Source organism: Mus caroli, unplaced genomic scaffold, assembly GCF_978045245.1.
Source record: "Mus caroli unplaced genomic scaffold, Mus_caroli_1 scaffold_7, whole genome shotgun sequence".
NCBI lineage: Eukaryota > Metazoa > Chordata > Mammalia > Rodentia > Muridae > Mus > Mus caroli.
This window is the reverse complement of record NW_028227262.1, coordinates 53,571,339-53,595,556: the sequence shown is the minus strand read 5'-3', so window position 1 is coordinate 53,595,556 and position 24,218 is coordinate 53,571,339.

The following is a 24,218-nucleotide window of genomic DNA, read 5'->3' as shown; positions in this document are numbered from 1 at the left end:
ATTTGATTCATAATTTTTGTTAGTTTCACTGTGTCCCTGTTTAGTTTCTGTTTCCATGATCTGTCCATTGGTGAAAGTGGTGTGTTGAAGTCTCCCACTATTATTGTATGAGGTGCAATGTGTGCTTTGAGATTTACTAAAGTTTCTTTAATGAATGTGGCTGCCTTTGTATTTGGAGCATAGATATTCAGGATTGATAGTTCCTCTTGGAGGATTTTACCTTTGATGAGTATGAAGTGTCCCTCCCTGTCTTTTTTAATGACTTTGGGTTGGAAGTCAATCTTATCAGATATTAGAATGGCTACTCCAGCTTGTTTCTTCATGCCATTTGCTTGGAAAATTGTTTTCCAGCCTTTCATTCTGAGGTAGTGTCTATCCTTTTCTCTGAGATGAGTTTCCTGTAAGCAGCAAAATGTTGGGTCTTGTTTGTGTAGCCAGTTTGTTAGTCTATGTCTTTTTATCGGGGAGTTGAGTCCATTGATATTAAGAGATATTAAGGAAAAGTAATTGTTGTTTCCTGTTATTTTTGTTGTTAAAGTTGGCATTTTGTTCTTGTGGCTGTCTTCTTTTAGGTTTGTTGAGGGATTACCTTCTTGTTGTTTCTAGGGCGTGGTTCCTGTCCTTGTATTGGTTTTTTTCTGTTATTATCCTTTGAAGGGCTGGATTCGTGGAGAGATAATTTGTGAATTTGGTTTTGTCGTGGAATACTTTGGTTTCTCCATCTATGTTAATTGAGAGTTTGGCTGGGTATAATAGCCTGGGCTGTAGTTTGTGTTCTTTTAGTGTCTGTATAACATCCGTCCAGGATTTTCTGGCTTTCATAGTCTCTGGTGAAAAATCTGGTGTAATTCTGATAGGCTTGCCTTTATATGTTACTTGGCCTTTTTCTCTTACTGCTTTTAGTATTCTATCTTTATTTAGAGCATTTGTTGTTCTGATTATAATGTGTCGGGAGGTATTTCTTTTCTGGTCCAGTCTATTTGGAGTTCTGTAGGCTTCTTGTATGTTCATGGGCATCTCTTTCTTTAGATTTGGGAAGTTTTCTTCTATAATTTTGTTGAAGATGTTTGCTGGTCCTTTGAGTTGAAAATCTTCATTATCATCCACTCCTATTATCCGTAGGTTTGGTCTTCTCATTGTGTCCTGGATTTCTTGGATGTTTTGAGTTAGGATCTTTTTGCATTTTACATTTTCCTTGATTGTTGTGCCGATGTTCTCTATGGAATCTTCTGCACCTGAGATTCTCTCTTCCATCTCTTGTATTCTGTTGCTGATGCTCGTATCTATGGTTCCAGATTTCTTTCCTAGGGTTTCTATCTCCAGTGTTGCCTCATTTTGGGTTTTCTTTATTGTGTCTACTTCCCTTTTTAGGTCTAGTATGGTTTTGTTCATTTCCATCATCTGTTTGGATGTGTTTTCCTGTTTTTCTGTAAGGACTTCTACCTGTTTGATTATGTTATCCTGTTTTTCTTTAAGGATTTGTAACTCTTTAGCAGTGTTCTCCTGCAATTCTTTAAGGGATTTTTGTGCTTCCTCTTTATTGTCTTCTGCCTGTTTAGCAGTGTTCTCCTGCATTTCTTTAAGTGTGTTATTAAAGTCCTTCTTGAAGTCCTCTATCATCATCAGGAGATATGCTTTTAAATCCGTGTCTAGCTTTTCCGGTGTTTTGGGGTGCCCTGGACTGGGCGAAGTGGGGGTGCTGGGTTCTGATGACGGTGAGTGGTCTTGGTTTCTGTTAGTAAGATTATTACGTTTACCTTTCGCCATCTGGTAATCTCTGGGGTTAGTTGTTATCGTTGTCACTGTTTAAAGATTGGAGCAGAAGCTGTGTTCCACTCACCAGCAGTCCCAAAATCCTGTGGCGGGGGTCGTGGGTAGCTGGCGGGTGTCAGGCAACCCTGCTCTCCTGCTACCCCGGCGCTGATCCGGCCGGATGAGGCCTGTGGCCCTACTCAGGCCGGTTTCTGCTTCCCTAACTAATGCAGTCTCAGGTCCTGCGCAATTGGATTGGAGCAGAAGCTGTGCTCCACTCACCAGAAGTCTTAAGATCCTGTGTCGGGTGTTGTGGGTAGCTGGCGAGTGTCAGCTGACCCTGCGCCCCAGCTGCCCCGGTGCTTTTCTGACCGGAAGAGGGTTGTGTCCCTATGTAGGCCGGATTTCTCTCTCCCCAACCAGAGCAGTCTCAGGTCCCGCGTGATTGGACTGGAGCAGAAGCTGTGTTCCACTCCCCAGCAGTCCCAAAATCCTGCGGCGGGGGTCGTGGGTAGCTGGCGGGTGTCAGGCAACCCTGCGCTCCTGCTACCCCGGCGCTGATCCGGCTGGATGAGGCCTGTGGCCCTACTCAGGCCGGTTTCTGCTTCCCTAACTAATGCAGTCTCAGGTCCCTCGCAATTGGATTGGAGCAGAAGCTGTGCTCCACTCACCAGAAGTCTTAAGATCCTGTGGCGGGTGTTGTGGGTAGCTGGCCTAGTTTGTATTCTTATCACTGAAAACAAAACACAGGACAGACATGAAGCTTTATATCAGCTCATGGTTTTCAGGATGGTTAGATTTGGTTCCATGTTTTTGGGGCTCTGCAGGAGTGTATGGCAGAGTCTATTTGCCTCATAGTAGACAGGAAGCAAAGAGGAGGTAGGATATCAGGGGAGAGGTGTAATTCTCAGCCATGTCTCCTGTGGCCTGCTTCCTCTGGTTAAGTCCCACCTCCTAAAGTTTCCAGAACTTCCCAGAATACCACCATCAGCTGGGGATCAAGCCACTAAAACCTATGCCTTTTGCTGGGATATTTTATATTCAAGCTGTAACGCTCGACATGTCATCTCAAGATTGGCTGTGACTTCCTAGTGGAAAGGGTTCTGAACTACATCTGAGCACACAATAATAGAATGCAAGATGTGATATGCAATAGTTACCATGATGCAGAAAGGGCTACCTTGGTTTGTCTTCCTACAGGATTGCCCTCAGTGACATCTTGCTTTAATCTTCTTACCTTCTAAGGTAGAATGATTTCTTTTCCCAGTAGGCTCAACATGACATTAATTTAACATCTTTGTTCCTATGTCTTTGATAGGCTGCACATTAACATGCCTACTGTGCCTATAAAACAAAATACGATATGATTTTTCAAGATAAATAATAGATTTCTTTGTTTCTTAGATCTTCAAAACCTTTCATCTCTTATACACATTGAAAATCCTAGGGAGATGGCAAAGGACCCCAGGGATCTTATCACGGCGGCCGAGCAAAGGTCTCACCCCTGTGAGACTCAAGTGTGATGGGAGTGGAGCCATTCCAGACAAACAGTATTTTTAAACTCGAGGCTTGGATCTTTCCCCCTCCTCATACTGACATTTATCATCTGATACAATTGCGGCAAGCCACAATACCAACACATTTGATTGGAGCCAGTCAGTAAATAACATTTGATGAAAAGAAAATTAGGTGGTAAAGAGACTCTTGAGAAATTAGAAAATAGCCTTCCAGACTTTCAACCTACTGCTCACTTATTGAGGCACTGAATAACATAACAGACCCAAGAACAGCAGCAGCCTGCCTCCAGATGCTGAAAATACTGAATCAAACAGCTGAATAGTACCCACTTCAGGGACTGCTCAAAGTTGACTCAAAATAACCTTTGATTAAGGAAGGAAAAAAAAAAGAAAAAGAAAAAGCTAATCTTCAAGTTAACAGAAAGGCTTAAAGGATCCATGACCAACACCATGAATTATGCAGGCCAGGGATGCTGTGTCTTGCTGTTCACATATAAAAGCTCAAATGTCTGATCTCAAACCTGCTGCAAAGAAATTGATTTCTATCAGTTGAGTGAGGAAAAGCAGATGAGCCTCCCCCTCCAGTGCCCTACCTTTGTTTACTATAAGAAAATGTAGAGACCTGGGAGCCCCGACCACACTTTGCTACTGTGGTAGGAAAGAAGAGATCTTGGGCAACAGACTTCTATTGCGACAAATAAGCTTTTCTAGAAATGTCACCCCTAACTCGCTTTTACATGTAGCCTCAGGTTTACAACAAAATGCAATTTTAGATTTGCACCTTTCCTTCCTCAAGAATACCCCAGAACTGGTGGAAAATATTCTAATTAGCTCTATGCATTGAGTGTGTTTTTAAACAGCAGATATCAGCTATTAAGATGTTATACTGCAGAACCCCATGTCCTCTACAAAGAGCTCCCTAACTCTGCCAAGTTAATTCCTTTTCTAAGTAGTCCCATACCCATCACATCCTTCTATTTTCTGTTTCTGAAGAACATTGTACAGGAAGGAGACCATCAGCTTTGAGACCAAGCCCAGCTACAATTAGGCAAGGTGGTGTTCTTCTCTGAGGCATTTGTCTGTGAATGCTTTATGGACATGCATAGCAGTGACAGCATTTTACCATCAAGCATGATGACAAACCTTGATTGTCATCTTGATGGAATTTTGAATCATCATGGCAACATACCTCTAGGAGTCTCCAGACTGGGTTAATTGATAGGGGACCACCTACCCTAAAAGTGAACAGCACCACTCCAGGGACACCACACTTAATAAAAGGGAGAAAACTGGAGTTTTGGTCTCTCTGAGAGTGGGTTGAGGTGACAGCCAGAGGCTTGTCTGCATACTGACTTGAGACAAGATCAACAAGTTAAAAAGTCCACACGTTACTAGCCCAGGCTCCCACACAACCACAAAGGAGAAGGCAAGTTGAGCGCTAACAGTCATCTTTCTAAATTTTTATTTGAATTTATGTACATGCCCATGCATATGTGTACGTCTGGCACCTTTAGAGGCCAGAATTTGGTATCAGATGCACTGGAATTGGCTGTGACCCACCATGTGGGTGCTCTCTCTATCTCTCTATTTCCTCCGTATTATCTGAGTCGTTCCCTGACCCTACAGCTGCCTGGGAGAGACTAGCTGGCCAGTGAGCCCCAGTGATTCTCTTGCCTCTACCTCCCTAATACAGAGATTGCAGGCATGAGCCACCACACCTGACTTCTTTACCTGGTTGATGTGACTCCAAACTCAGGTTGTCATGTTTGCTTAGCTGTTGCAAGTTAAGCTCGCCAGAGACTGGGCATGTGGACGCTCGTAAAGTTGAATCGAATGCCTTTATTCCTGGCTAGTGGCTCCATGAGTAACTTGCCCAAATCATGCAACCTTCAGCCTTACAATTCTTAGCCTTTTGTACATAAAAACCATATCTTAGTGTCACATTTTTGATAGCAAGAAGCAGAGGTACAAGGAAAAAAAAAAGCAGGGTTAGTTTACATAGGAACGTTTGCACTTTGCAGCCACTGCCTGGATGTGTCGATTTAGCCTTTGCTCCCACTTTGGCAGGTCTTTGTTCTTGTCCTGCTCAGTGTTGATGCCTATGTTCAAGGCCTGGGTGGTGCTTCCATCATGGCATCTGTTGCACTAAGGTCTGGGGGCCTGGTTTCATAGCAAGCGCTTTGCTGGCTGAGTCTTATCTCCAGTTCTCCCACCTCAGTGTGTGGGTTCCCGCCGCTGTACCTTTAAGTCAGAAATCTGATGGCAATCTACATTATATTATGCTAAATACTAGTTGTTTCTCTTGTGTTAAATTGTGCTTTCATGAGCTTTGTAGCTCTCCGAGTGTTGAAGTAAAGACTATGACAGTATTCCTATTATCCTTCTGACCTTTCAATATTTATAAGCTGCTTTTCAATATTTATGAGAAGCCAATAGAAATAAGACCACAGCTCATTCCAAAGTAGTTCTAGACAGAATTTCTGCCATTCAAGTTGATGAGATCAAATGTCAATTTTACAGACTCACTCAAAGACCTCTAATAGAGATAGAAACATACACATTCCCTTCAGTGCTATGGGCTTTGTCTATTGTTATATGTTAATGGGTAAAAATGTCACCATCTTGACTGCTCACTACCCACCCTCAGAAATCTCTTCTGTTTTGCCCAAGAGGTATTAGGGACTGCACTAATATAGTTCAGATTTAGAGTTCTACAAGAGACATGTGTGCAAGCTCTGGACAGTTAGAGAATAGAAGATTTTAGCTTCCCAAAGAGGTGGTGGCCAGAAATGTGGGTAGGCCCACTTCCAGAAGCTTCGATCCAGCAGGGGCGGGAACTTGATAGGAATTCCTCAGACTCTTTAGATCAGTGTTTCTCAACCTGTGAGTTGTGACCCCTTCAACAAACCTCTATCTCCAAAAATATTTGTATCAATATTCATAACTGTAGCAAAATAACAGTCATGAAGTAGCAACAAAAATAATTTTATGGTTAGGTGTCACCATAACATGAGGAACTGTATTGAACGGCACAGCATTAGAAAGGTTAAGAGCCTCTGCTACAGATGGATGCCCAGAACCAACTGCCTCAAAACTGCGAGTTGGAATCTATGTACCACTGTTCTTCCTATACATGCATTTCTCAGTATACATGTATTTCCGTGCATATGTATGGGCACATATGTAGGTTCATGTGTGTGCACATGTGTGAAGGACTGACATCCTCAATCACGTTCCACCTTATGGTCTGTCTTCCCCTGAACCTGGAGCAGGTACTCTTAGCTACCCTAGCTTTCTATGTTGCCCTGGAGATGCCTCCTCCTCTCTCACACTGGGATTCCAGGGCTAGATGCCATGCCTACTTGGCTATTTACATGGGTTTGGAGATCCAGACTCCTCCTCTCACATACATAAACAGTGAGTGAGCACTTTATCCCTGATCTAACTGCACAACCCACAAAACCTAGTTCTCAAGGTAAAATTAGAAACTATTTGCATGTTTTGTTTTGTTTTAACAATATACGCTGATATTGTTTAAAAAGAATACTGCTGGGCTGGGAAGATGGCTCAGAAGTTAAGAGCACTGTGTGCTCTTCTAGAGGTCCTGAGTTCAATTCTCAGCAACCACATGGTCGCTCACAACCATCTATAATGGGATCCGATGCCCTCTTCTGGCCTGCAGGATACATGCAAGCAGAATGCTGCATATATAATCAATCAGTTAATCATTTTTTTTTTCTTTTTTAGAAAAAGGAATACTGCTAACCTTTTATCCAATCCACAGAAATGTAAGTTTTAAAAGAAAAAAGGAGAAAGAGAAGTAGTGTATGTAGATAAACATATATTTACATATTCCCGATGATATAAAATGCTCATTCAGGTGTTAGGAGCAGTAGAGTGTCTGGTAGTATACAAAATGTGATGCTAAGGGAGGACCAAAAATGCACTGAGGTGAGACACTTCATTAACTTACTAATAATGCAGAGGCATCTTGGTGAAATCATGACTAAGAACATGGGACAAGGAAGCAGTCAGCCTACTGGAATGCCAACAGAGCACTACAGGTTCAATGCTCAGGTCCTGCAAACATTTCAAGGGTTCCCATCACTGCTTGGGTTCTGAAAAGGAAACAGATTAGCGAAACAATCACACAGAAAAGACCTCATGAAAAAATATTAGTGAACATTTGATTAAAGTCTGGCTTTGTTTGGTCTTCCTTCCTTCCTGGTCCTAATGTCCCTCCTCGTTTTGAGAAAGGACCTCACGTAGCTCAGGCTGGTCTCAGGAACAACAGTCTTAAATTTCTAACTCACCTGCCTCTACCTCCTGAATACTGCAGTTATGGGCATGCACCACTACAGCCAGTTGTAAGTGTAGATCTTATTAAGGCCTTCGTGCCTGCTAGGAAGGTAATCTATTAGCTAAGCTGCAACCTGTCTTCTTTCTTGTTTTCAACAGGATGTTGAAATATAGAGACCAGTGACCTTGAATTCCTGATCATCCTGCATCAGCCAATAAAGTTATTTGTTTTAAGTCAAACATAAGCAACACACTATTTATTAACAATCTTATTAACTTTTTTTTTTGTTTTAAGTCAAACATAAGCAACACACTATTTATTAACAATCTTATTAACTTATAATCTTATTAAAAGGAGGAATCAGAACGACTATCTTATTAACAACACACTATCTTATTAAGGCCTTCATGCCTGCTAGGAAGGTAATCTATTAGCTAAGCTGCAACCTGTCTTCTTTCTTGTTTTCAACAGGATGTTGAAAATAGAGACCAGTGACCTTGAATTCCTGATCATCCTGCATCAGCCAATAAAGTTATTTGTTTTAAGTCAAACATAAGCAACACACTATTTAGACAGTTTCTTTATGTATTTGATCAGTTATGGATTTTACAGGACAACCCATACACTTAAGGCTCAGAGAATATCAGAGGAGGCAGAGAGACTATAAAATCCAGGGACTAAAGAGATGCCTCAGTGGTTAATATATCACTTCTCTTGCAGAGAGCCTAGGACTGAGTCACAGCAAACATACAATGGCTCACAATCATCTGTCACTTCAGTCCCAGGGGAGCTGATGCCTTATCCTGGTCTCCATAGATGCTGCATGCATGTGGTACACGTACACAGATGCAGCCAAAATCCTTATACCCACAAAATAAATAAATCTAAAAGCAATTTAAAAATAAGATTGTAAGAGCCAGATGACTAGCACATCTACTATCAGAAGGTGTCTTTTATACATGGCAGGAAGCTGTACTCATGAAATCTCAATGACACAGTCATCTGAATAATGGCAACATCAGCTGATATCCCAAAATGGACTGGAAAAAAAATCTCCCTTAGACCAAAAGCTAAAGGTAAGTAATGACTATAAGAGAAGGAGAATCAGCCTTCTCTGGGGAGGGGGTGATGCCCCTGATAAATTATCCAACCCCATTTTTCAGCCCTAAAAATGTACATATATGAGAAATACTAACTGGACTCAAAGATTTTTTTTAAGTATGTAACAATAATAATTAAAGGAGGAGGAGAAGGAAGAGAGGGAGGAATCAGAACGATGAGAGGAACGTGAAAGAGACATAGGAAAGTTAGAGGAGGGAAGAGGGTAGAATAGGAACTTTTAAAAAACTACTATGTGGACTTAATGATCGGTTTCGGTAAGTTTTGTCATGCATATGTTTATTTATTATCAGTGTGCAATTTAACATATTTGCTACAGTGTGGGCGCTCCAAAAGTAACACTTTTTTGATTAATAATACTTATGCAGCAGTCTCAATCAGGTCAAACAGTAATAATGACAGAAGGAGAGCCCTAGCAACCTTAATCTCAGCCGCTCATTAGTGAGTGCTACTCACTCCTGTCGCACTCTGAATGACGCTGGCTCTACTCTCTGTAGGCTGTGGTATTCATATACTGGATACAGAAGAGTAAAGACTATCACCACTTCAAAGTCTCTAAATCCCTACTGCAGGGATTTGAAGGGAAAAGAATCCAAACCATAAATACAGGGACTACATGACCTCATTTGCCTAAATCAAATGAGTTTTACTATTTATTTTTATTTTATGTGGTTTTCCTGCATGTATGACTGTGTATTGCACACATGTAGTACCTGAGAAGGGCAGAAGAGGGAGCCAGATCTCCCTCTGGAACTGGAGTTACAGAGGGTTGTGAACTACCATGTGCATGCTGAGAATTAAGTGTGCACACACATACACAAATATATGTACACACACACACACACACAAACGCGCGCGCGCATCCTGAGACTTAAATCTGAGTTGCTTTCAAATGTACAACAGTGAGTGCATATGGCAACGGTTTCATAGAGTATGTTAATCAAGGGACCACAAAAATCACTTAATCTCAGAGTTTTCCTCACTGCCATCAAATTCTGATTATATTTACATAGAAATTGGCTCATTATCATGCAGCTGATAAACACTGCTAACAGGAGAGCCTGCAGACAAATATTTTGCCAGAGAGAATCTCCAATTTCAATTGCTCCCAGGAAATCAGTATTTTAAAGACTGCCACAGAGAGGGGTGACATTCCTGTGACATCAAATCTCCTTTCGTTATAGAAATAAAAAAATGATAAAGTTAATAAGAGTAACTATCAATTTTTTTGAGGCAAGGTCTATGTGGTCTTAGCTGGTCTAGAATTCACTGTGTGAATCATGGTGGCCTTGAACTCACAGAGATCTACCTGCTTCTGTTTCCTGAGTGCTGAGGTTGACGGTGTGAATCATCACGCTTAGCATTTTACTATACTTTAAAAAACGTGAACGTGTACAAATGTCTGGTGAAAGATGCTACAACAGTAAAAAGTTCAAGTGACTGAGACCCTAAAACTACAGGGAGTCAAGCTGTAAAAACATCTTAAGCAAATTAAGAATAATAAAATGATCCTGGCTTGGTTTGTTTATGCATCATCCTTTTGATGAGTGCGCAAGTGAAATTACTCTATAATTGCATATATGCATAAATACATGCACATATTTAATGTAAATAAAATTTCACTTTCCAATCACAACGTTAAGCAAAAGGTATAAACTGTGTGCTTAAACTGCTGGAGGCTGAACCGAGGCCTTCACACACGTAAGGGAAGTGCTCCAACATACATAGTCACGTTTCCAGACCCCATTAGACATTCCAAACGCCATATTTCCAGTCTCATTTTTATTACTTTATGAATTTGACTTTAAAATAAACCTCTTCTTCACTGATGTTGAAGATAACTCTACGGGGCACAAATACCTCCAACTGAAGCTGCCTCTTTTTTGACTTACTGTTGAAAGTAGCATTGAGTCAATCACAGGTTAGCATTTGACACAGGAATGATTCCTAACCCTTTACTGTATACTGTACCTGGGTGGAGCCTGAAGGGGCTCTCCCTCTGTGTTCTATATACCAGTACTTGGGGCCTGAAGGGGTGGGGGTGGGGTTCTTTACCATGGTGCATGTTTGGTTCCTTGGTAAAGAGGTGCACTCTAATATGTCAAGTTACTTTAGCTCTGCACTGATCTAAACTGGAGCTGATTCTACATCTTTGCTTTGTTCGAGAGAGCACTTTGGGTCGATGTAAACTAATTTGAATAATACAAAATTTAAATATTATTTGTCTTAGATACTTTTCTATTACTAGGATAAAATATCATGACCAAGGCAACTCACAGGAGTTTAATTTGAGGTGGATGGTTTCAGAGAGTTAGAATCCATGATAGTGCAAAGCCATGGTGGCAGGAACAGCTGAGAGCTCACATCTTGATCAGGAAGTAGGAAGCAGAGAGAGTGGGGATTGGAATGGCTTGAGCCTTTTGAAACCTTAAAGCTTGTCTCCAGTGACATGTCTCCTCCCACAAGGTGCACACCTCCCCGTCTTTCCCAAGCCACCATGCTATTTGATTTTAAGCCTCAAATAAGACCAATACAGGGATTATTGCTTTATCCAATCTACCTTTCAATTTCACTCAGCTTCATTTTAAAGTTAATAGTGATGAAATTGGCAAGTAGTGTGCTAATTGCAAATAGTTTAACTCATAACTATAGACAGATGTGTTCCGCAAGCTCTAACTTCAGCTACACCAAAACTGCACTAACAGGAGTTTCAAGACAATGTGCCAACAATGAAGGAACAGTTGCGTGGCAGCAAGAACACTTTGCAATACAGTGTGCTACTGTTCTGCTCGATGCTCACTCTGCGGCTGCCAGCCACCAATTCAAAGACTCTGAAACTGAATGAATACAGGCTTTAGCCATTGAGAATGTGGGGTTATCTTTATTTGATGCTGGGAAAAATGTAACCCATTTTGTTTATTTCATACCAAGGCAATCTTTTAGCTGACATCATCAACAGTGACGATGTACACTTCTAGGACACAGATTACATCTCAGACAGTTCTAGTCTCAAGCTGCTTGACAATGTAGTTAGAGGGAAATATTCTATTTGGCCTGATATATACTACAGCTAGGAATTATTTTCCTGGGTCTATTTAATTCTATAAAACTGGGACACAGGTCAGGTATACTAGACACATACATAAATGGAGAAAGACCAAATAGGAGCCTTCACAGACTTGGTTGGGCAAAACCTATTATGAAATTTTACAGAAATACAGCATTGTATCTGTAGATGTATTTGATGCTGGCACAATTCATACTAGAACTCACTCAATAAAAATTGTTGGGTTGTATATAGAAGAAAACTGCACAAATAGCTTATTTCTCTGAAATGACTAATTATATCATATATTATGTTAAAGCTAAGTAAAGATACTTTGATTATTTGTAGTATTTAATCATTTTATTTATGAAACCAGAATTTAGTATTTATTTTATTTAAATTTAATTAAAATAATTAAGACAACATAATTTTATCTGCTTTTTTTATTGGATATTTTCTTTATTTACATTTCAAATGTTATCCCCTTTCCCGGTTTCCCCTGCTCCCAGACACCCCCATATCCCATCCTCCCTCCTCCTGCTTCTATGAGGGTGTTCCTCTACTTACCCACCCACTCCCACCTCCCCACCCTCAGTTCCCCTACACTGGGGCATCTAACAAGTCTTCACAGGACCAAGGACCTCTCCTCCCATTGATGCATGACAAGGCCATCCTCTGCAGCATAAGCAGCCATGTGTACTCCTTTGTTGATGGCTTAGTCCTTGGGAGCTCTTGGGGGAGTGGTTGGTTGATATTGTTCTTCCTGTGGGGTTGCAACCCCCTTCAACTCCTTCAGTCCTTTCTCTAATTCCTTTACTGGGGACCCTGAGCTCAGTTCCATGGTTGGCTGTGAGCATCTGCCCCTGTATTTGTAAGGCTCTGGCAGGGTCTCTCAGGAGAAATTTAACAAAATAACAAAGCGTTAAAAATGATAGAGTTTGAGCAACTACTATACATTATACACGTTTATACACTTGTGTTTTTGTTTTTATTTGATAACAGTCTCAACCATAAAACGTTTTAATTACAGTGCAAATAACTTTTCATTTTTTTACTCTTAAGAATTTCATGCACGTATACAATAATACTATCCCATTTACCACCTATCCCTCATTTCCTCCATACTCTCTTCATTGGGCCTTCTCCCAATTGCTTGTCTTTTTTTTTTTTTTAAACTAAGTCCAGTTAGTGGTGTTCATATTTGCATGCATGTGGGCCCTTCCACTGGAGCATGGGAATCCCACCACTGGCTGCGTCCTCAAAGAAGAATGATTCTCCATCCATCAGCATCTGTCTACCAGCTGGCAGTAGCTCCTGACTGACTAAGGGGTGGGACTTAGAGATCATCTACCCCATCCATGCAGGATCTTCGATGGCTTGTTCCTGTATGGGTCTCTGGAGGTAACTGTAGCTACTGTGAGTTCAGGAGCTCGCTAGCCGTGCCATGTGCAGAAGGCAGCCTGTCACACCCTCCTCCCCACCCCACCCCAGCTAAAATTCTCTTCAGTCTCTTCTTCCACAATGTTCCCAGAGCCCGGGGAGGAGGGTGGTGTTAATAATGTACATGCCCTACTTAGAACAGAACACTCGGTCTCTCGTTCTCAGCACGCTGGACAGTTATGAGTCTGCATCGATTGCTATGCACTGTAAAAGGGAGCTTCTCTGACGAAGGCTGGAAGCAGACCAGGTCAAGCGGTGTAAATGTGATTATTTAGAAGGCACTTTGACAGCATGATCATTTATCAAAATAGAAATTGCAGGTTCCATTCAAGGGCTTATAACTTCCCCAGTGATGATGGGCTTTTGCCAGGATTATAGTATCAGGCATAAAACTCCCTCCTTTGATCAGGCCCAGTCAGAAACCAATTACCCCATAACAGTTGTCCCATTATTTCACTAATTGGCATATTTACTTAGCAAGTTAGTATTGCAGCATGCAAGGTGGAGAACTGGTTACAACCACAGATGTGTTTTTTTGTTTGTTTGTTTGTTTGTTTGTTTGTTTTGTCCCCCTGAGCAGCCTACATAACACCTTCTGGTACTATAAAAATTGGTCAGTTAAGAAGTTTCCTGGTCAGTTTGAGATTAGTTTCTCTATATTCTTCAGCAAAAGTGTGTGCTATCTTCAACAATAGGATCTCACTATGGAGTGATAGAGGGTAACCAAGGATAATGGAAGTAACCTGCATTGTTTCCGAGATTCCTGGGGACTCTCCTGTCAGTAGCTCATAGAAAGGGCTTGCACTCATATAGTTCACAGACTGTAACATTGTCCATTCATGGAGTGGGTTTATGTTTGAACTCCTTTAATTTTAATTTTAATTTTGCAACTAGCTTACTATTCTGTGGGAAAGGGAAGAACTGTAAGGCTATCCAATTTATTTTAAAGAAAAAAAAACAACAATTATAGAAATAAGCAGGAAGTCTTCATGATACCCTGCCCAAAAACAAAGTAATGTCTTCAAATAATTGAAATGTAGTTTCCAAGTGCCCAGTACTCCCACACGGCCACCTGGTGGCGCTCTTTGTCTTTAACATGATGGGCTCTTCCGCCTTTTTTTTTTTTTTTTCATTAAGAGATCTTTATATGATGTCACAACACATAATATTTTGCATAGCATCTTTGGTCGAGTTATGACTGATTATCAGTCTCCTACCAACGGCCATTTAGGTTATTTCTTATTCTTTCGTTTTACAAAGAATGTTACTGCATACATCCTTGCAGAAAGAATGCTGAGTGAAGGTTTGTTTGTTTGTTTGTTTGTTTTTTCATCTTCAACTTAATGAAATAGATTATAAAACAAGAATTTGAAATACAGGTTTTGGGGCTGGAGAGAGATGACTCAGCAGTTAAGAGCACTGACTGCTCTTCCGAAGGTCCTGAGTTCAAATCCTAGCAACCATATGGTGGCTCATAACCACCCCTAATGAGATCTGACGCCCTCTTCTGGTGTGTCTGAAGACAGCTACAGTGAACTTACACATAATAATAAATAAATCTTTGGGCTGGGGTGAGTGGAAGTCCTGAATTCAATTCTCAGCAATCAAATGATGGCTCACAGCCATCTATACAGCTACAGAACTCATATACATAAAATAAATAAATAAATCTTTTTTTAAAAAAAGAAATATGGGTCTGCTTAAAATGTATTATATCTTAGCTGTAAATTTGTTTTGTTGTAAAATGTATGAGTAAGATATTATTATTATTATTGTTGTTGTTGTTGTTGTTGTTAGAATATTTCCCCTAAATATCTGGAACATATATATATATGAAAATCATATATATATATGAAAATCTAATGAAAACGTTAGATCAGTGTGGTCTTCAACTTATGGGAGAAGGGAGGAGGCTGTCTTTAAAGCAGATTTTGGATACATGTGATCCTTCCTATACCAGGTCACTAAAAGAATATCCAGAGAGTTTTTAAGTACATCTTTTCCTCTGGTGATTCTTAAGGTGCTAAGAGCTTCAGGGACCTTATTATCTCACGTGGCATCCTTTCAGCCCACCCACACACTTACTGACCTAGCACTGAACTAACCAATTCTAGTGTGTCCTCTCTTTCCCGCTGGGGCCTCTGCTGACACAAAGAGTAAATATGGCACTGGGGATGTGACTTTTTGGTAGAGTGCATGCTCTCTACCAAATATATATATATATATATATATTCCTCCATATATATATATATATATATATATATATTCCTCCTGATCTCAGATGAGGAACTTCAAGGGAAAAGCTTAAGTAAGAGATCTGTTATCAAAACCAGTACTTGGGAGCAGGAGAGGTAGGTAGCTCAGCAGGTGGAACAGTCCAAATCCTCAGAACCCATGTAAAAGCCTGCTGGATGCGGTAACCCGTTTATAATTTCAGGTCATGAGAGCCAGAGACAGGAAGTCCTCAGAGCCAGCTAATCTGACAGGCTAGCCAAACAGTGACCATGGCTACAAGTAAGAGACTCTGCCCCAATGACTGAGGTAGAGAAGGATTGAGAAAATTTTACACAAACTGCATGGATGTGTGCACACATACAAAACAACATTTTTGTTTTTTTAACTTGGACTCATAGGTACAGATGGGGTCCACACCAAGTGTGACTAATCACAGAACTGTAATTCTATCCTAGGAGTGGGAGGAGCCAATTCATGGTCATCTTAATGTCACTTCCATTCCTCCTTGGGATTGCATTTCTGTTCACAGAGGTATTTACATTTCACCATGAGCACTTGACTCAGTGGCATGAGTGGGGATGTGAGGTTGAAATCCAGCCAAACTCTCTGCTCCTGTTCTATTTGTCTTCCAGCACTAAATCAATGACTGTGTTTTCAACACTTAATTATCTTTATCATTCCCAAATCCATTACATTTAATGAAAGACAAGATCAATAAAGAAGACGATCAATAAAGATAAAACTGAAAATAAGACCTTAAAAATTAAGTCATCCAGGGAAGAGAAAGAAAATAAAAGAAAACAAGGTAAAAGCAGTTCAAAAGGGCAAATTGCCTTGTAGGAATCAAGAGACAGGAGTTACCAGGGTTCAGAGATGACAGGAGGTCAATTGGTAGATATTGGAGGTATATAACAGCCCTGTATAAGACTCAGAATAAGAAAACTGTGGAAATAACAGAAACAAGGAAAAAGCAGTCACTAGCTTATTTTCTTCTACCTTAAATATTTCATTAAATTGCCAAGTTATTTCACATCTGATCTTCTTAAATCATGGGACTGAGCAGCGATACTTGGGTTGTATTAATTAACCATTATTTTAAACTATTATTCACCATGGGGCTGTCTCAACGAAATGCAGAGTGAAAGCTGGTGTGGTGATGAAACACAAGGCACAGCCATCTCAAGAAAAATCCTTAACACAATCAAATGAAAACGTTAGATCAGTGTGGTCTTCAACTTATGGGAGAAGGGAGGAGGCTGTCTTTAAAGCAGATTTTGGATACATGTGATCCTTCCTATACCAGGTCACTAAAAGAATATCCAGAGAGTTTTTAAGTACATCTTTTCCTCTGGTGATTCTTAAGGTGCTAAGAGCTTCAGGGACCTTATTATCTCACGTGGCATCCTTTCAGCCCACCCACACACTTACTGACCTAGCACTGAACTAACCAATTCTAGTGTGTCCTTTCTTTCCCGCTGGGGCCTCTGCTGACACAAAGAGTAAATATGGCGCTGGGGATGTGACTTTTTGGTAGAGTGCATGCTTAACATGCATAAAGCCCTGGGTCTGATACCTAGCACTCATGTGTAGTGATGTATGCCTTTAATATCAAGAGGCAGGGGCAGGAGTTCAAGGTTATCTTTGGCTACATAGCAAGTTTGAGGCTATCTTGGTCTACACAAGACCCTATCTTAAAAACAAAACAGTTAAGAAAATAAAGAGTAACCATACAGTGCTCCTTTGGTGATCATGGGTATAAAGGGAAGCCTGGTACTATACATAAGTGGGAGAGATAAAATGAAGGCGTTGTGGGATACACTGTGTATCAAGTCACAACTTTCTGCAGCCATGGTCCTAGAGTGCATACTCTCGAACAGCCAAGTAACAGAGGAAAGTAATAGCAATGTACATATTGAACATGTATATCATTATGCCCAGAATTTGGCATAGTTCTCACTTAATCTGTTCAGCCAAGGAGGAGCCTGGGATGCAAGCAGCCAATGCTTAAGAGCCTGTAACTATTAGAACAGAGCTGGACTTTCTGATGGATTCAGAACTCCATAGCTAAATGGCTAACACGGATGGTCTCCCAACTTGAATGTTTGGCTCAGGACCCAGTTTCCTTAAAGAGAAGCCTGGATTCCCACTTTCTCTGAACTATTTAAGGTTTGGTCCTTTCTTTCTCTTGGATCCCACTGAATTTTTGACTCCTGTGTAGAAACTCTGCCACATGGCTTTCTCAATACCCACAAGAGTCAATTCATAATTACTGATTGCAGGACGTTTGTTTGCTTGTAATCCAGAAGGAAAGATAAATTATTCATTTTTGTTCATTAGTGCTTGGATGAAGTCTGTAAGTATAAGGTATTCTACCAATATTGGGTAAATAAATAAAACAAGAGCGGCATTAAAACGTGAAATCTTGATCCAGTAATTATCTAACTACAATGTTTGAATATGCTTGGAATGAGAAAAAATATGCTTTATTTGGTAGAATAATTTCAAATTGTAGTTCTAAATATGATAGATAATAGAACATCATATGCACTTGATTCTGAGATTGAAGTATTTGCTAATATGTTAGAAAATAACAATACTTATGACAATATTATGTTTAGAAAGTATGTTGTGAGCTGGAGCAATGGCTCAGAGGTTAAGAGCACTGACTGCTCTTCCAGAGGTCCTGAGTTCAATTCCCAGCAACCACACAGTGGCTCACAACCATCTGTAATGGTACATAACTAATGTCTTAAAAAAAAAAAAAAAGAGCCGGGCGTGGTGGCGCACGCCTTTAATCCCAGCACTTGGGAGGCAGAGGCAGGAGGATTTCTGAGTTCGAGGCCAGCCTGGTCTACAAAGTGAGTTCCAGGACAGCCAGGGCTACAGAGAAACCCTGTCTCGAAAAAAACAAACAAACAAACAAACAAAAAAAAAACCCAACCAACCAAAAAAATAAAAAAGAGTATGTAGTGTAATATGGTTTTCCATGAGACAGAAGCTAAGTTTGCCAAAATTAATTAGTAGCAGTGATGATATATTTTTGTTCATAAACAAGGAAAATAACAAGGAATCAAGAGAGATCTGTGAGAAAAGAAAAGACTAAAAGAAATATTTTCATTTAAGATCAAAGGTGACATCCCAAACACACTAAGGTTCTAAAAATTCTTTATCACCATCATTATCATCATTATATTACTGGCATGTATTGCACATGCTAACGGGTTTCATGAGGATACTTTCATACATGTAGAGGACACTTTAGCCATATTCCCTAACCCCTCCTTTCTCTCTCCTGCTCTCCCCTAGAAGCCCCTTTAGTTCCCCTAGACAGTTGCCCTTCTCTTTTCATGTTGACTATAGAGAACTGATATCCAATAAGATCCAGCTAGATCACTGCTGGGTATTTACCTAAAAGAGTCTAAATCACTTCACAGAAATGTCTGCGCACCAACGTCTACTGCACTGCCATTCATAGTAGTTAAGTTATAAAGTCTCCAGAAGAGCCCATCTTCAGAGACACAGACAAGGAGAATGTAGTATATAGCCACACACACAAAAAAAATTTTTTTGTCCTCACAAATTTTATTCAACCACAAAAACACACAAATGTACATACATCTACAGAAAAGCAGATGCAACTGGCAATTCTATCTATCAGAAATTCTTAAAACAGACAGTAATGTTAATGGTGACTGAGAGTCATGAAAGTCAGAAGAAAGGACAGCAAGAGTCTAAAGTAAAAATTGTTCAATATGCTAGTTACAATACTGTATATTGTATTATAACACTGTATGCTGTATAACACTATAATGCTACAGTATAATACTGTAGTATTAAAAGTGAAAGAACAACATTGAGATGTCTTTGTATCAGTAATCTAAAGTGTAGCAAACTCTCACTTGAGAAAAATAGAATCCAGTGACTTCTTTCTGAGAAGTGGAGTAAAATCTATTAATTATCCTTGACATAATGCAAGCCAAAATTCTTGTTTCTCTCTGTGTACATTTACACAAAATACTATAACCCCCAAAAGTCAATTCAAGTGAAATTGACACTAAAATGATAATTATTACAAGTATAATGTTGAAAAACCAGCACTCTTTACTTCCCTGTTGATGAACATGAAATAGGAGCCATTGATTTTCTTAAAAACAGAGTTGACAGTTTCGGAAGCTTATGGATAATGAGCCAGTAGGTAGAAAACTACAGTACTGTTAAAGTGTGACCTGTTTACGAGGAAACTTCACAGTCATCACTACGAGACCTACATTGTTCATAATTAAGCAATTGAGTCCAGGAAAATCACTTTAATCTTGCAAATATTTCTTTAATCAGTTCATTTTAAGACTTTTCTTCTTAGGAGTAACCTTGTGCCAAACAGGCCTATTTTCAGTGAGACACTAAATCCCCAAGCTTATTACCATAAAATGAATAAGCTTGGAATATATGAAAGAAAGTGTGAACGTGCTTTATACAAAGAGTTTGGAGGCCTTTGTGTCAGAAGCACGGCTTCTGACTCTAAGGCACTGGGCTATGTGAACTGACTTTAAAATACATCTATTGAGGCAGTGAGTAACCTTGTGCTGGTGCTGACTTCATTCCAAGACCGAACCCAGGACTTGCTTCTTTTGGGAGCCTGAAAGTAAAAATAAGATCCCACAATGTTCTCAAGGTTGTAGCTTGAGAAGACACTCTATGGCAAAGTTTCAGTAGTAGTTCACTGAATGGTGTTCAAAAGGTCTTTGGCAATCTTTAGAAAAGGAGACTTTTACATGTATTTTATCAAGCCAGCTTTTAAAGTAAGGGCTCTTCAAAAATGGCAATGCTTTTAAATGGCAGTCATATATCTAATACAGTTACTAAAACCATCAAACTTCTACGGCCTAAAAGTAAGTGTTAGGCAAGAAGTTAAATAAGTTTTGATGATAGTTTACATTTTAGGTCATAATTTTGTTATGCTGTCTGCTTAAATCCAACATAGCTCAAACACCAGGTCACTGCAGATAACAATCCTCCTGATGGTCAGGACTGCAGAACAGACTCGAAGGTGAACAATGAACCTGAATATCACAGAATCTTTAAGCTCGGATATCATACACATCTGTGCCAAGTTACTGTTACATTTTTCCACCATTCAGAAAGGGAGTTGGTTTCTGAGCCAGAGAACATGAATTTAGTATAATCTGGCCAGCAAGATGGAGTCCATGTTGGCTGGTCTCAGATAACTGTCTCCTTACAACAGAAGCTGTGCAGCTCCCCTGGAGCCTGGGACCTTGAACTTGGTTTCCCCCTATGATGAAATGGCAAGAACAAGTTTTGTTGTTGTTGTTGTTTGTTTGTTTTGCTTTTTGCTTGTTCCCAACACTTCATCAGTCTATTCATCTAATTCCTGCATCCTTGTTGCTCAGGATTTAGATAATCACTAGGACACAACAGCACAGTCAAAGAAGCTTGTTCAACCTCTTCTCTCATTGAGTCTCTGGTCTAGTGGCAAACACAGAGAGGAAATGATATTTAGACAAAAGCATAGCTCTCATCTGAAAGATGGAGAGTAAAAAGGTGTCGAGCTTTGGAACCAGGTAGACTTGAAGTCAGATCCTATCTAGACGTTAGCTAGCTGATCCTAACCCCTCTCCCACTACTCACACACCAGCAAGAAGGGCCTGCAGTGTCTCTGTGGAGAGAACTCATCTGAGGATTAATGGGGTTGAATTTTGAAAAAGGCTTGGCAGAAAGCATTTAAATTGACCATGCAAAACAGACTACAGGAAGTATTCAAAATGACCACACCAAACCAACTAACAAAATTTGGCCATGAGAAACTTTTCCTCTATTGAGTTTAAAACATATTCAATGGTAAAATTACTTGAAAGCAAAAGCTAAAATAATTTTCTTAGTTAATGAAAAAGTTATCTTATTGAGAGTACGTGTATATTGGATTTTGTTATCAAGTTCCCGGTCTATTCTCACAGTTCATCCAATTTTCATAGGAGGGAAAGCATTAAAAAATGTTTTCATTGCCTTGGGGACAACTAGCTGTTACAGTCAAACAACAAAGCCCACAGAAAGCAAAGCTCCAAACACACACATTGAGCTACTTCCTCTTAGGTAGGAGAAAAACAAGTTTATGGAATTAAAATTATTTAGGTAAAAGCAATCAATATAGGTTTGAACAAGGGTAATGCAGTTAAGGTGGGCGTCAATAGTTTATAAGAACAAATCTTTGCTTATTAGGGTTGTGGGATAAAACAAAAGTTTTAATCTTCATTAGAGTGCTTTACACATATTGAATTTTCCTTAAGGTTTAACTGCACTATAAATATATTTAATAGATGGTTTAATTTACAGGCAATACTACAGACAATGACAACCAGACTCCTTAGGTGCTCATTTAAACTCTACAGACTTGACTCTGAGCAGTTTGAATGACTGCAGTTCACCTTGGAAGAAGGTTTCAGGATGTTGCTTATAGCCTCAAATACCAAATGAGGAAGAGACTCTGTCTAGGGTCTCTTGTAATATTGAGAAAGAAAAGTGCTAAGCATATGGAAGCACATACCTGTGACCTCCTCCTCGTTGTCGTCATCATCATCATCATCATCAGCAGCAGCAGCAGCAGCAGCAACTACAACAAGAGAAGGAAGAACAGAAGGGAGGAAGAGAGAGAAGGAAGCAGGGAGGGAGGAAATACATTAAAGGGCATATCTTAAAATGAAACAAATGCATAATGAGGGAATGAGAGGTTTAAGGTATCGTTTCAAGTCTGTATCAGAATCTGAAGACCTGATGTGGGCGTGGCCCTGAGGGCATGGCCTGTGTGTGGAGAGGGGAATGTCTGTACATGTGCATGTAATCATATTTCCTTACTTTATCTGGTTATTGGAAACAAATGAACTACTTGGGAAGTTTTGCTGCAGAGTGGGCAGGACTCTAGATCCATGGGATTTTGAATCTATACTTTAGGGTTCATGCAAGTGTTCCAAAATTCACCGAGAACCTGACAATGTTTTATTCTTTACCCTTTAAACTCCCTTTGAAACAACCATTAAGGGCACAAATCACTCGACAACCAACTGTATCATGCACTGAGTTTGGAGATGTTGGAAAGTTTTATTACAGATCTCTGTGGCTAAGTGAACTTGCTACCTACAGCTAAGTAAACCTGCTTTTCTACAGGCTTTAGACCAGAGCAGTAGTGATGGAGCAGGGGGGATTTCAAGGGCTGAAGGCTGTGAACTGGACAGCTCAGTCTATATAGCTTAAGCAGCAGATTTTTGCCTGGGGAAATGTGGGGGCCTATGTAGCAATATATCAGAGGCTTCAGTTCCTTCGAGTGAAGAGTTCTTTATCATCGTGAAATTAGGACAACAAACAAACAAAAAGTTAGTTAAGGATCCAGCCTGTAGCTGTCTTCATTGACACCAGTGATTACTGGCTACACAGTGAAAAAGGACATTCAAATAAAAGGAGAATCCTAAGTGAGTTTTTGAAAAGTTGTGTGCAGGTGTCATGTTGCACCAGTATAGCCCCCAAGTACTAGGGAGGCTAAAGTGGGGAAGATTTCTTGAATCCAGGAGGTCACTACAACCATTTCTTTAGAATAAAGCAAAATTAAGCGTGTATACCGTGATGATTATAGAAGAAAGAGTTTATGTGGGTCATGGTTCTGGAGGGGTAAGATTCCATCATGGCTGTGTGCTTGCCCCCCTCCGTGTGTGTGTGTGTGTGTGTGTGTGTGAAGAAGTAGCATGCTGGAGCAGCCAGCTAAGAAGAACCCACATCTTGACTCACAAGCAGGAATCAGAGGGTAAGCTAGGAAGAGTATTGAGTCTTTAAACTCTTAAAGCTCATGTCTAGTGACATACTTCCTCCACATCTCCTAAGCTTCCTCAAATAGCTCCAACTGGGAAGCAAATGTTCAAATACATGAATCTATGAAGGTATTTTCCCATGTAAAACACACACACACACACACACACACACACACACACACAATCATACACATATATACACATATGCACTTACGTGTGCGTACACATACATATACATCTTAAGGTTCATTCTTTGTGCTGTAAAATACTATATTTTGCTTGTTTTGAGGTGGGAGTCTCTCTCAATAGTCTGGGATGCCCAGGTGTCCTCGAACTTAGACTCCTCCTGTGGTGGCCTCACAGTGCTAGGATTAGCAGGTGCAGCGCCATCCCTGTTGAGCCTTTAGGTTTTGATGCCCATGGTAGTAGCATATACCCACCATTTCAGTTTCTTTCAGAATAGTTCCACTGCCCTAAAAAAAAAGCTTAATTAAGAATATTCTGGAATGCCAACTAGCCTGCCAAAACCACAACAAAGCAAATGAAACTGCTGGCATCTGCAGTCTTTCCTTTTAGCTACTGTTTCAGCAATCTTTCTCAATAGTCCCTCCACTATTGCTTGTGACAATGTAAATGTTATCTGTATGCTGTTTCTTCCTGATTAGATTTAGGTTATATCTTTGGCATGAGCTTGACATTTTGTCAGGGAGTCCTTCTGACCTATTATTGACAACAGGTAGGCAGTAGCCACCAAATGTCTCCATCAGCATCTAATTTTCATGATCAGTTTTAGTCAGCAGTGGACTACAATCCTTGGTGACCATTGTTGCTTATAGTGAGTTAGTATAGATTATGGATATGGTCTTGAAAGAGAGAAATGATTGTTAATGATAAAACCAGTGACTGGATCCATTGTCACACACTTTAATTAATGATGTTTACTAATCAAAAGGCAAAAGGGGGTTGGGGTTATTGTGAGGGACTGGATCAGTCAGTTA